The sequence below is a fragment of the Leucopleurus acutus genome (assembly GCF_964270905.1).
Source record: "Leucopleurus acutus genome assembly, chromosome: 20".
In the NCBI taxonomy this organism is placed as follows: domain Eukaryota; kingdom Metazoa; phylum Chordata; class Mammalia; order Artiodactyla; family Delphinidae; genus Leucopleurus; species Leucopleurus acutus.
Genome location: NC_139162.1, coordinates 10,418,456 through 10,428,472, shown reverse-complemented (window position 1 = coordinate 10,428,472; position 10,017 = coordinate 10,418,456). Strand labels below are relative to the sequence as shown.

At 41.9% G+C, this 10,017-nt stretch overlaps 1 long non-coding RNA gene across 1 annotated transcript in view; it reads right to left on the bottom strand.

The window, feature by feature from the left end:
• Window positions 1-3,117: 3,117 nt before the first annotated feature.
• Window positions 3,118-10,017, bottom strand: part of LOC309976463 — a 95,892-nt gene continuing 88,992 nt past the window's right edge. Inside the window, exon 4 of the long non-coding RNA XR_014326990.1 lies at window positions 3,118-4,090. This is a non-coding gene — a long non-coding RNA (uncharacterized lncRNA). The remainder of the gene's footprint in view (window positions 4,091-10,017) is intronic.

Genomic DNA, 10,017 nt, shown 5'->3' with positions numbered 1-10,017 from the left:
AATTAGGGCTTGTTAAATTTCTCTTCTGTGTCTTGAATTATTTCTGTATTCCAGAGTCAAATGTTCTGTTTATTCATCTTGGTTCTTCTCTATTGTTGAGATTTCCTGCAAACGTCTGGTGGTTTTGACTTTCTGTATATATTTACCAATGCAGGGCTTCATCAATTAATATAAGTCACTGGATTGAGTCTCCTCTTCCCTGAATCAGAGTGAACTCGGGGTGAAGTGTATGAGTAAGCAGTCTTCACTATAGGATGGACCAGTTCAGAGCAGGCAGACAGAGCAACTGATCACTTCACCAAATGTCAGATCATAGTGTGTTTAGTCTGCAGCACTAACGCCCATACCAATGCTCTAGAGAGGTCTTCCAATAATCACCCTCATTCCTGCCTCTTATCCAACCCTCATACTCTGTAACCTACTGAACCCAAGCCAGGAATGTCTTGAGGCTCCAGGAAAGAATAATTCCCAAATTGAACCAAACCATTACCACCTGGCCCTAGGTGTGCTCTGGGCCCCTTCCTCCAAATGTCCTTCAATAAGTAAATGATTAAATAAATTGTGTTACAACCATACCATGGAACAAAATTGTTACATCCATACCATCGATAAAAAAGAATAAGCTACTGATGCCTGCAACGATTTGATTGGATCTCAAGGGAACTATGCTGAGTGAAAAAGCCAGTCTCACAAGGTTATATAGTGGATGATTCCATGACAAAATTCATAGAGGTGGAGAACACATTAGTAGTGGCTGGGAGTTAGGGATGGAGGGGGAGTGGCACAGCACAGGTGTGATTATAAAGGGTAGCACAAGGGAGATCTTTGTGATAATGGAATACTTCTGTGTCTTGATTGTGCTTTTAGTTACATGAATATACACATGTGATAAAACTGTAAACACAAACACACAGAGCATGTAAAAGTGATGAAATCTGAATCATCTCTGTAGCTTGTATCAAGGCTGATTTTCTGGCTTGGATATTGTGCTAGTTATCCAAGACACTACAAGTGGAGAACCCTGGGTTAAGGGTAACTCCCGTCACGGAACCTATATGGAATCTCCCTGTACATTATTTTTTTCAACTCCCCATGACTCAATTGTTATTTCAAAATAAAAATATTTTTAAATGAGGTAACTGTGACTCCACCTCCATGCTCACCTCCATACATTCATGACCTTCTCCGGACACAGTGAACACTCCATCTCCCATTCTTAGGCAAATAGGGGTTTTATTCCTTCTATCATCTTTCCAGTGGGATTTCTGGAGGTAGAGGAAGCAAACTCTTTGTGTTCACGTATGTGCAGACAGCAACCCTGAATTGGAAAGCATGCGTGCATTTCTTTTGAATTAAGAGAACTATAAGGAGGGCTCAAAAGGTTGAGTTAATCAAAACCGCAGCTTAAAAAGAATAGAGATTTAGGGCTTCCCTGGTGGCGCAGTGGTTGAGAGTCCGCCTGCCGATGCAAGGGACACGGGTTTGTGCCCCTGTCCGGGAGGGTCCCACATGCCACGGAGCGGCTGGGCCCGTGAGCCATGGCCACTGGGATTGCGCATCCAAAGCCTGTGCTCTGCAATGGGAGAGGCCACAACAGTGAGAGGCCCGCGTACCGCAAAAAAAAAAAAAAAAAAAAAAAGATTTAAAAAAAGTAAGCTACATTTAGAAATATGTTATGTACTTATTCGTTTAGGAACTCTAAACTCTATTTATGAAATGAAGTAGCACATCAGAAATGTTGGACATTGTCAGACCATGTCAACTGAGCATACTGTAAAATTCCCCTTCACAGAGTTGTAGCTTTAGTTTTGGTTGACGATCTTTCCAAGGACCATACATGTCAAAAAGGCCTTTGCATGCACTGTGGAACTTCTTTTAAAGATATTTTCCCACAGCTTACTCAGTGTCTCATCTGAGATATCACTTTATAAATCTCCTTTAGAGCAGTGATTCTCAAAATGTGGTCCCTGGACCAGCCGCATCAGAATCACCTGGACAGTTGTTAGTAATGCAAATTCCGAGGACACACGGACTCAGAAACTGGGGATGGGACCCAGAAATCTGTTTTTATAGACCCTCTAGGAATTTCCAATGCATGTCAGAGTTTGAGAACTACTACCTTAGAACTTAGTGATGGGTTCTCTGCTGTTGGATTTGGTTGCAGTGAGAAAGTTTTCTATGGTTTAAAATAAGAGAAAAGGGCTTCCCTGGTTGCGCAGTGGTCGAGGATCCACCTGCCAATGCAGGGGACACAGGTTCAAGCCCTGGTCCGGGAAGATCCCACATGCCACGGAGCAACTAAGCCCGTGTGCCTAGAGCCCGTACTCCACAACAAGAGAAGCCACCGCAATGACAAGCCCACACACCGCAACCAAGAGTAGTCCCTGCTCACCGCAACTAGAGAAAGCCCGCGCGCAGCAACGAGGACCCAAGGCAGCCAAAAGTAAATTAATTAATTAATTAATTAAAAGAAAGAAAACACAAGAGGATTTTAAAAATAGATACATAAAATAAGAGAAAAAATATGGAGTGATGGTGGAAATCCCTTATAAAATTATTTTTATTCTAACTTTCTGCCACTGGGAACCTTGTATATTTTAAATTTCTTTTCCTTTTTGGTTTCAGTTAGTTTGTTTTGCACTCGCTGCTAGGAAACTTAGAGTCAAATTGGAAGGTCAGCCATGGGAAATGTATTAATCCGCAGAGTTATCATGTGGATTCCTTCCTCAATTTCCTTTCCTTGCCCCAATTTCTTATTTTTATTTTATTGGATTTTGTTCCTTTGGGGAGAATAGAAAGTTTTAAGTACAGTCAATAAATCAGAGAATCCTTTACAACAGTGGCAATGTGTTCTTATACGCTGCCACATGTTCTGTTCCGAGTATGAAATACAGCTTGAGCGAACAGATGTTACCAGATATTAAATTGTTTCAGAAGTAGATGAGAGAAGAGGAAAATCCAAATACTGCCCAGAAAAAAAAATATTTTCATGTATAACTCCCAGGGATAGTCTTACAGAATAGAATTATCATTGCTCTTTTGTTTAAACATAAGAGAAAGCATTCAGGCTTAGATTTATTATATTAGTATATTAACCACTATTGCTCTTTCGGCTTTTTGCCTTTGGGTGATGTTTTCTTGCTGAGAATTATTTTCTATTTCCATCATGTTGAAACAAACAACGTGTGTTTCCATTGTCTTTTTATATTTTCTGAGCCAAGAGTCTGATATAATTCCAATTTCAAAATGGATGCAGGGGACACAGGTTCGTGCCCCGGTCTGGGAAGATCCCACATGCCGCGGAGCGGCTGGGCCCGTGAGCCATGGCCGCTGGGCCTGCGCGTCCGGAGCCTGTGCTCCGCAACGGGAGAGGCCACAGCAGTGAGAGGCCCGTGTACCGCAAAAAAAAAAATCAATAACTGTTTTTTGAACAACATGTGCTTCCTTTTTCTAAAAGTCTGAACTTCGGAAGATAGAGGAAAAGTATAAAATATATTCTCTGAAGACTGAAAACCGACGCGCATAGGGTGTTTGTGCTCCCACTGGACAGCACTGCTCTTAATCCTATGTTCCAGACCACAGAACTCCACATCCCTTCAAACCTGACCGACTCGTACTTGGAGACGCCGCCCGATCACTTGCTAGGAGCTGGTCCCAACCAGGCCCCTGACAACTGGCCAAGTCCCGTTCTAAATCAAGCAACTCCACAGAACCTTGAAGCTACCACCCAGCTGCTCCAGACACCAACACCTGCTAGAAGCCCGTGCTGCTCTCACCGACCACACAGAGCCCCGGGGCATCGATACGGTAACGCTCCAGGCGTCTGATAATTCTCTCAGAACCCAGCATGTGTATTACTTTCAAAAATGACGGCCGTAAGAAATCACCATATACCGAACGGCACAGAATAATACAAATTCATTATCTTACCGTTCTGGAGGTCAGAAATCTGAGGACAGACTCATTGGGCTAAAATCGGGAGGTGAGCAAGGCTGTACTTCTTCCAGGAGGTTCCAGAGGAGCATCTGTCTCCTTGCCTTTTCCAGCTTCTGGAGGCCACCTGCAACCCTTGGCTCTGGACCCGTTGTACCTGCAAGGCCAGCAGAAGCTGTTGACTCTCACACCCCGTACCTCGACACTGACGCTTCTTCGCCCCCTGCTTCTACTTTTAAAGACTCTTGTGATTACATTGGGCCCACCTGATACTCACAGGTTACCTGCATAGTAGCCTCTATTAAGGATCGTTGATTAGGAAACGTTTCCATCTGCAGCCTTAATTTCCTTCTGCCACGTAACATGTTTACGACTTCTGAGGCTTAAGACAGGGTCATCTTAGGAGTCATTATCCTGTCTACCATGACCAGTGAGCCAACAAGTGAGTTAATGAGTGACCAACAGACTAGCCTGGTGGACTGGCCGAGTGAGTGTCCAGCTCGGGGTGATGACCGCTCAGCTCCTTGAAAGCAGCCTGTCTCCAGGAGTGACTGGATGGCAGCGTGGGAGCTCAGCTTCCCCCACTCACTCCGCCGCCCCTCTGAGCTTCACTTGCCTTGCCTGTCACATGAGGATAACAGGAACACCTATTTCGCAGGCTGATTGTGAACACAACATGAGAAAACATGTCAGTGTCCTGAATAGAGCAACGACACAATAGAAAGGCACTGAAACAATGAAAATGGAAGAAGGAGGGGGGAGGAGGGGGAGGGGGAGGAGGGGGAGGGGAGAGGAAGGGGAGGGGGAGGGGGAGAACCAATGTTCCATGGTACTAAGATATACTAAGTCTAGACACAGAGCATCCTAGAGCCGAAAGTATCTCGGCAATCATCAAATGGGAAAGAAAGGCAGAGACGAGAAACAATGTCATCCAACTATGACAGAAATAAGGTTAGCAATCAGCACCAATTAGAAGCCGTGAGACCTCTCGCTTCAATACCACTCAACCCTTTATCAAGCCTGTGACGCCGAGCAAGGATGCTGTGCATTAGCAGATGGTGGGTGTCTGCCCAGCCGTGGAGGACACTTCCTTCCAGCTTGGCTGTGTAGGGAGCCCTGCCTTTCTGATGCGTGGGAGCCACACTCTCCTTAAACTTTAAGATAATATTTCAGTAATATGGGGACATTTTTCACCATGGATACAAAGCAGGATACATAATTGTATATTCATGATAGCAGCAGTTATGTAGAAATAAACACTTATTTTACTTGAAATTATTGCAAAAAAATGTGTTCACGTTGTTTATCTCAGTGTTGTATTTGCTGGGGGCTTTTCATTTTTTCCTAACTTTTCTTTGTTTTCCAGATATTCTAAGTTAGCACGATTTTTATAATAAAGAAATGTAGAGGTGCTTATCTTTTACAAAAAACTAATGAGAGAGATTACTTCTGGAGGACATTGATTTTGTTCTGTCATGACCCCAGATCTCTAGAACCTGGATGTTCAAAAGAAATATTTCCTTTGTACTCTGAAAAATACTTCTTCTAGCTATGTCTTCCCCTATTTCTAGGAGATCTCTGATTTATCCCACCTTGTTACACACATACACACCACCACCATCAAAAAACGTTCTAACGTTAACTACCTCTGTAAGCAAGCCTATGGACCATATAAAACTGAAATGTGCCCATCAGTGAAAACAAGAAATCAAAGCCTGTGGCTATGTTCACATCCATAGTCACCATCGTCAGCCTCGCTCAACCGAAGTTCTCTGGCTTCATGATGTTTTCCCTTTCTGTTATCAGTACATTCATTATCCAGGCAAACTCTTTTCTAATAGAATTTCATATCAAATAAAGAAACACACTGAGAGACGGTAACCCTAAAGAGGAACACAAGTCTAGTCTCTCATAACCCACATTCCCCTGGATGCAATTAGTGTAATCTCTTTCTGAACGTGCTCTTAAGACAGGCTTTTACCATGGACCATTTTTCATGTGTCTTGGTTTTTCATCACTCAATTCTTGAGTAAGACCACAGACATTAAAATGATAACATATCATGTTGAAATCATGGTTAAGTTCAAGGGGGAAATAACATGCTTTGTCTACAGTTAGAATGGAGGAAAGTGATTGCAGGTCACGGCTGCATCGTTTTCATAATATTTGGACTTGTTTCTTACTGTCACATTTGGGTTAATGGAGTTACATTTCGAAAGCTGGTCTAAAGCATTCAGAGGTCATTGTGTACATGGCGGGGATGGAGCGGGGGTGAGAGGCAAGTTTTCTCAGAACTTTAACAATTCGTTAAGATGGCAATCAGATCCCTATTACAGAAAGATCTCAAAGCCCCCAAACAAAAAGGGAAAGAAACGGTCTTACTCAAAAGTACCTATGAATTAAAAACCCATCTGAGAAAAAAAAATCAAGCCCTACCTGATTTCCAAAACGATGATTCCCAACAAATCAGACTTATGATATGTTCAGGGTTTATTATATTAATTATTAATAATATAGGGCTTCTAGGAGTCTCGTGAGTGATTGGCCTGCCCTTCTCTGTTGTGTCTCTGAAGATGCAGAAATTTCCCAATGTGGCCCCTGTCAGCCCAGCTTGTTTCCTTGTATCCTACATTCATTGACTTTTCCCCCAATTTTCCCCCACTGACTACCACCTCTTTCTGTAGCTTCATTCCCTGAAACCACCTGACATAAAGGAAGGTCATCAGCTCTCAGGGCTTAGAATTTACCTGATCTCACCAGCCTGCTCATGTTTTCTAAAAATCTCCTGTCTCCACTTTGAAAATAATTGTGATCATAATCACATTAACAGCAAACACTCACTGGACACTTTCTATGTGCCAGGCATTTTTTACTTATTTCGTTTAAGTCCTGTGACCGCCACGTGATGTAGGTATCCATTATTAAACTCGCTGAGCCTCAGTGTTCTCATCTGTAAAATACGGGTATGGAAAATGACCAAGTTCACACAGTGGGTGAATACTAGGTCTGAGAATCACACCCAGGAATTCTTAATCCCAGAGTCCATGCTCTTAAACACTGCCCTACGCTTACCCTAGTCTACTTGCTATGAAAATTTCCAAGGTCAGCCTCATCCATTTGGATAATAGAACTTGTCTTCTAGACTGTATCATATTCCAAAGGATGGACATATATATATAGATAGACAGATAGATAGATATAGATATATCCCTCCTTTGATATATAAAATTTTAGAATTACAGAAGAGTTGTAAAAATAGTACAGTTTCCATCCATCCTTCATCCAGCTTCCCTGAAGGCCATGGTTTTTTCGGTCTTTGGGTCATCATTGTCAAATTCAAATCAACTGAACTGCAACGCGATAGGGACACAGAAAGAAAACCAGCTAATATTTTAATAGTACCTCACATGGGTGGCTTTCCCCCTTGGTGGAGGCTCTCGGCTGCCCCTCTCACACTTTTCCTGTTATTACTGATGATTTCCTCCGTACATAGCACAGGCACTGACCACAGATCTACACTGTTGACATAACAGATAGACCAAGGATTCTTAATTTTGCTGGGTCCTTGATGAATTTAAAGAATTGCCCCTTTCCCTAGAAAATGCAGATGTAAACAATCCCATGTAATTCAGGCAGTTTGTAGACCCAGGGTACCGCTCTTGTCTGTTTTATTGTTTGAAAGCTAACGATTGCAGTCTGACCTGCTAACCTCACTCACTATCTTTTCCTCAATCTTCATAGGGCTTCTCCACACCACTAACCCCGGGAAGGCTGCCAAGGAATTAGAGCCACTCCTCCCAAGACACAGCTTTCAACCACTGAATTGTTGGTTTGGGGCTGCGGAAATGGCTGTTTGCCAAAGAATACATGTTACTGCCACCAGGACAATCTCATCAGGCAGTGAGGACAGTGGATCCACGGCTCCCACCATGTCAAATCCATTACTTCTGGGATTTCCTGACAAAGGGGCAGCCCAGTCAGCTCCTCAGTTACGTACTTGCTGAAGGTCAATCCACTTATCCATACAGACCCCAGTGACTTCTCACAAATTAGTATTTATGAGCCTGATATCCTGTCCAATCTAAACATTCTACGTGGAATGTGGCTGGTTTCTTTCTTGATAAACTGAAAGTCTGAACTTCTCAGGCTAATATTCTACTAGGGGATCAGGTGGTTATTAATGAAATCACAACACATAACAAAGGTCTTAAAAGAGAATCAGAGGACAGTTGGTCCTTGAGTTACTCCAAGCAAGAGAGTGAGCCTTCTTCGGGTAATATAAGAGCAACGTGTTGATTGCCTTTTCAAATATTAATGGGTTAAAAAAAACAGGCTATTTTCAAAAATAATCACATTTCAAAAATATAAAATTAGTCTATCCTCAGCATCATATGATGAAAAGAACTCAGGCTTTGGAATTAAACAAATAAACCTGAGCTTGGATGTGCCCCTTGACTGAGTTGTGCAACTTTGCTTATCTTCTTCTGTAAAATGAGGAAACAATGCACATGAAAAAGCACTATGATGAAGATGAAATGTGGCAAATGTGCACAAGGGACTTCGCAGCAAGGACTAAATTATGAATCTTACTTCTCTTTCCCCTAAAATTCTTTCCACAACTCCCAGGTATCCAGCAGCAAGAAGGTAGACAAATCTACAACTTAAGACACATCAAATTTTGAAACATATTTAAAATTTAGGGAATGTAAGCAATTAAGAATGCAAATCTCTATGTATGTCAGATATTCAGAAGTCAACAAAGAACACTTAAAATACACCTAACAGCAAAAGACCTAAATAGACATTTCTCCAAAGAAGACATACAGATGGTCGAGAAGCACATAAAAAGCTGCTCAACATCACTAATCATTAGAGAAATGCAAATCAAAACTACAATGAGGTATCACCTCACACCAGTTAGAATGGGCATCATCAGAAAGTCTACAAACAACAAATGCTGGAGAGGGTGTGGAGAAAAGGGAACCCTCTTGCACTGTTGGTGGGAATGCAAATTGATACAGCCGCTATGGAGAACAGTATGGAGGTTCCTTAAAAAACTAAACAAAGAATTACCATATGACCCAGCAATCCCACTACTGTGCACATACCCAGAGAAAACCATAATTCAAAAGGACACATGCACCCCAATGCTCATTGCAGCACTGTTTACAATAGCCAGGACATGGAAGCAACCTAAATGCCCATCGACAGACGAATGGATAAAGAAGATGTGGCACATATACACAGTGGAATATTACTCAGCCATAGAAAGGAACGAAATTGGGTCATTTGTAGAGACATGGATGGATCTAGAGACTGTCATACAGAGTGAAGTAAGTCAGAAAGAGAAAAACAACTATCATATATTAATGCATATATGCGGAATCTAGAAAAATGGTACAGATGAACTGGTTTGCAGGGCAGAAATAGAGACACAGATGTAGAGAACGAATGTATGGACACCAAGGGGGAAAAATGGGGTTGGGGGTGGTGGGATGAATTGGGAGATTGGGATTGACGTGTATACACTAATATGTATGAGACAGATAACTAATAAGAACCTGCTGTATAAAAAATACAAATAAAATAAAATTCAAAAATAAATGAATAAAATAAAATACACCTAACAGAATGGCTATCATCGAAAAGTCTACAAAGAACAAATGCTGGCGAGGATGTGGAGAAAAAGGTACCCTCGTGCACTATGGGAATGTAAAGTGGTGCAGTCACTATGGAGAAGAGTAAAAAGGTCTCTCAAAAAAATAAAAACATCACTATCATATGACCCAGCAATTCACTGCTGGGTATATATCCAAAGAAAACAAAAACACTAATTCAAAACATACATGCACCCCAACGTTCATACGAGCATTATTTACGATACCAATACATTTACAAGATATGGAAACAACCTAAGTGTCCATCAGCAGATGAATGGAAAAAAAGATGTGACACACACACACACACACACACACACACACACACACACACACACACACAGTGGACTATTACTCAGCCATGAAAAAGAATGAAATTTTGCCATTTGCAACAACATGGCTGGGCCTGGAGGAGATTATACTTAGT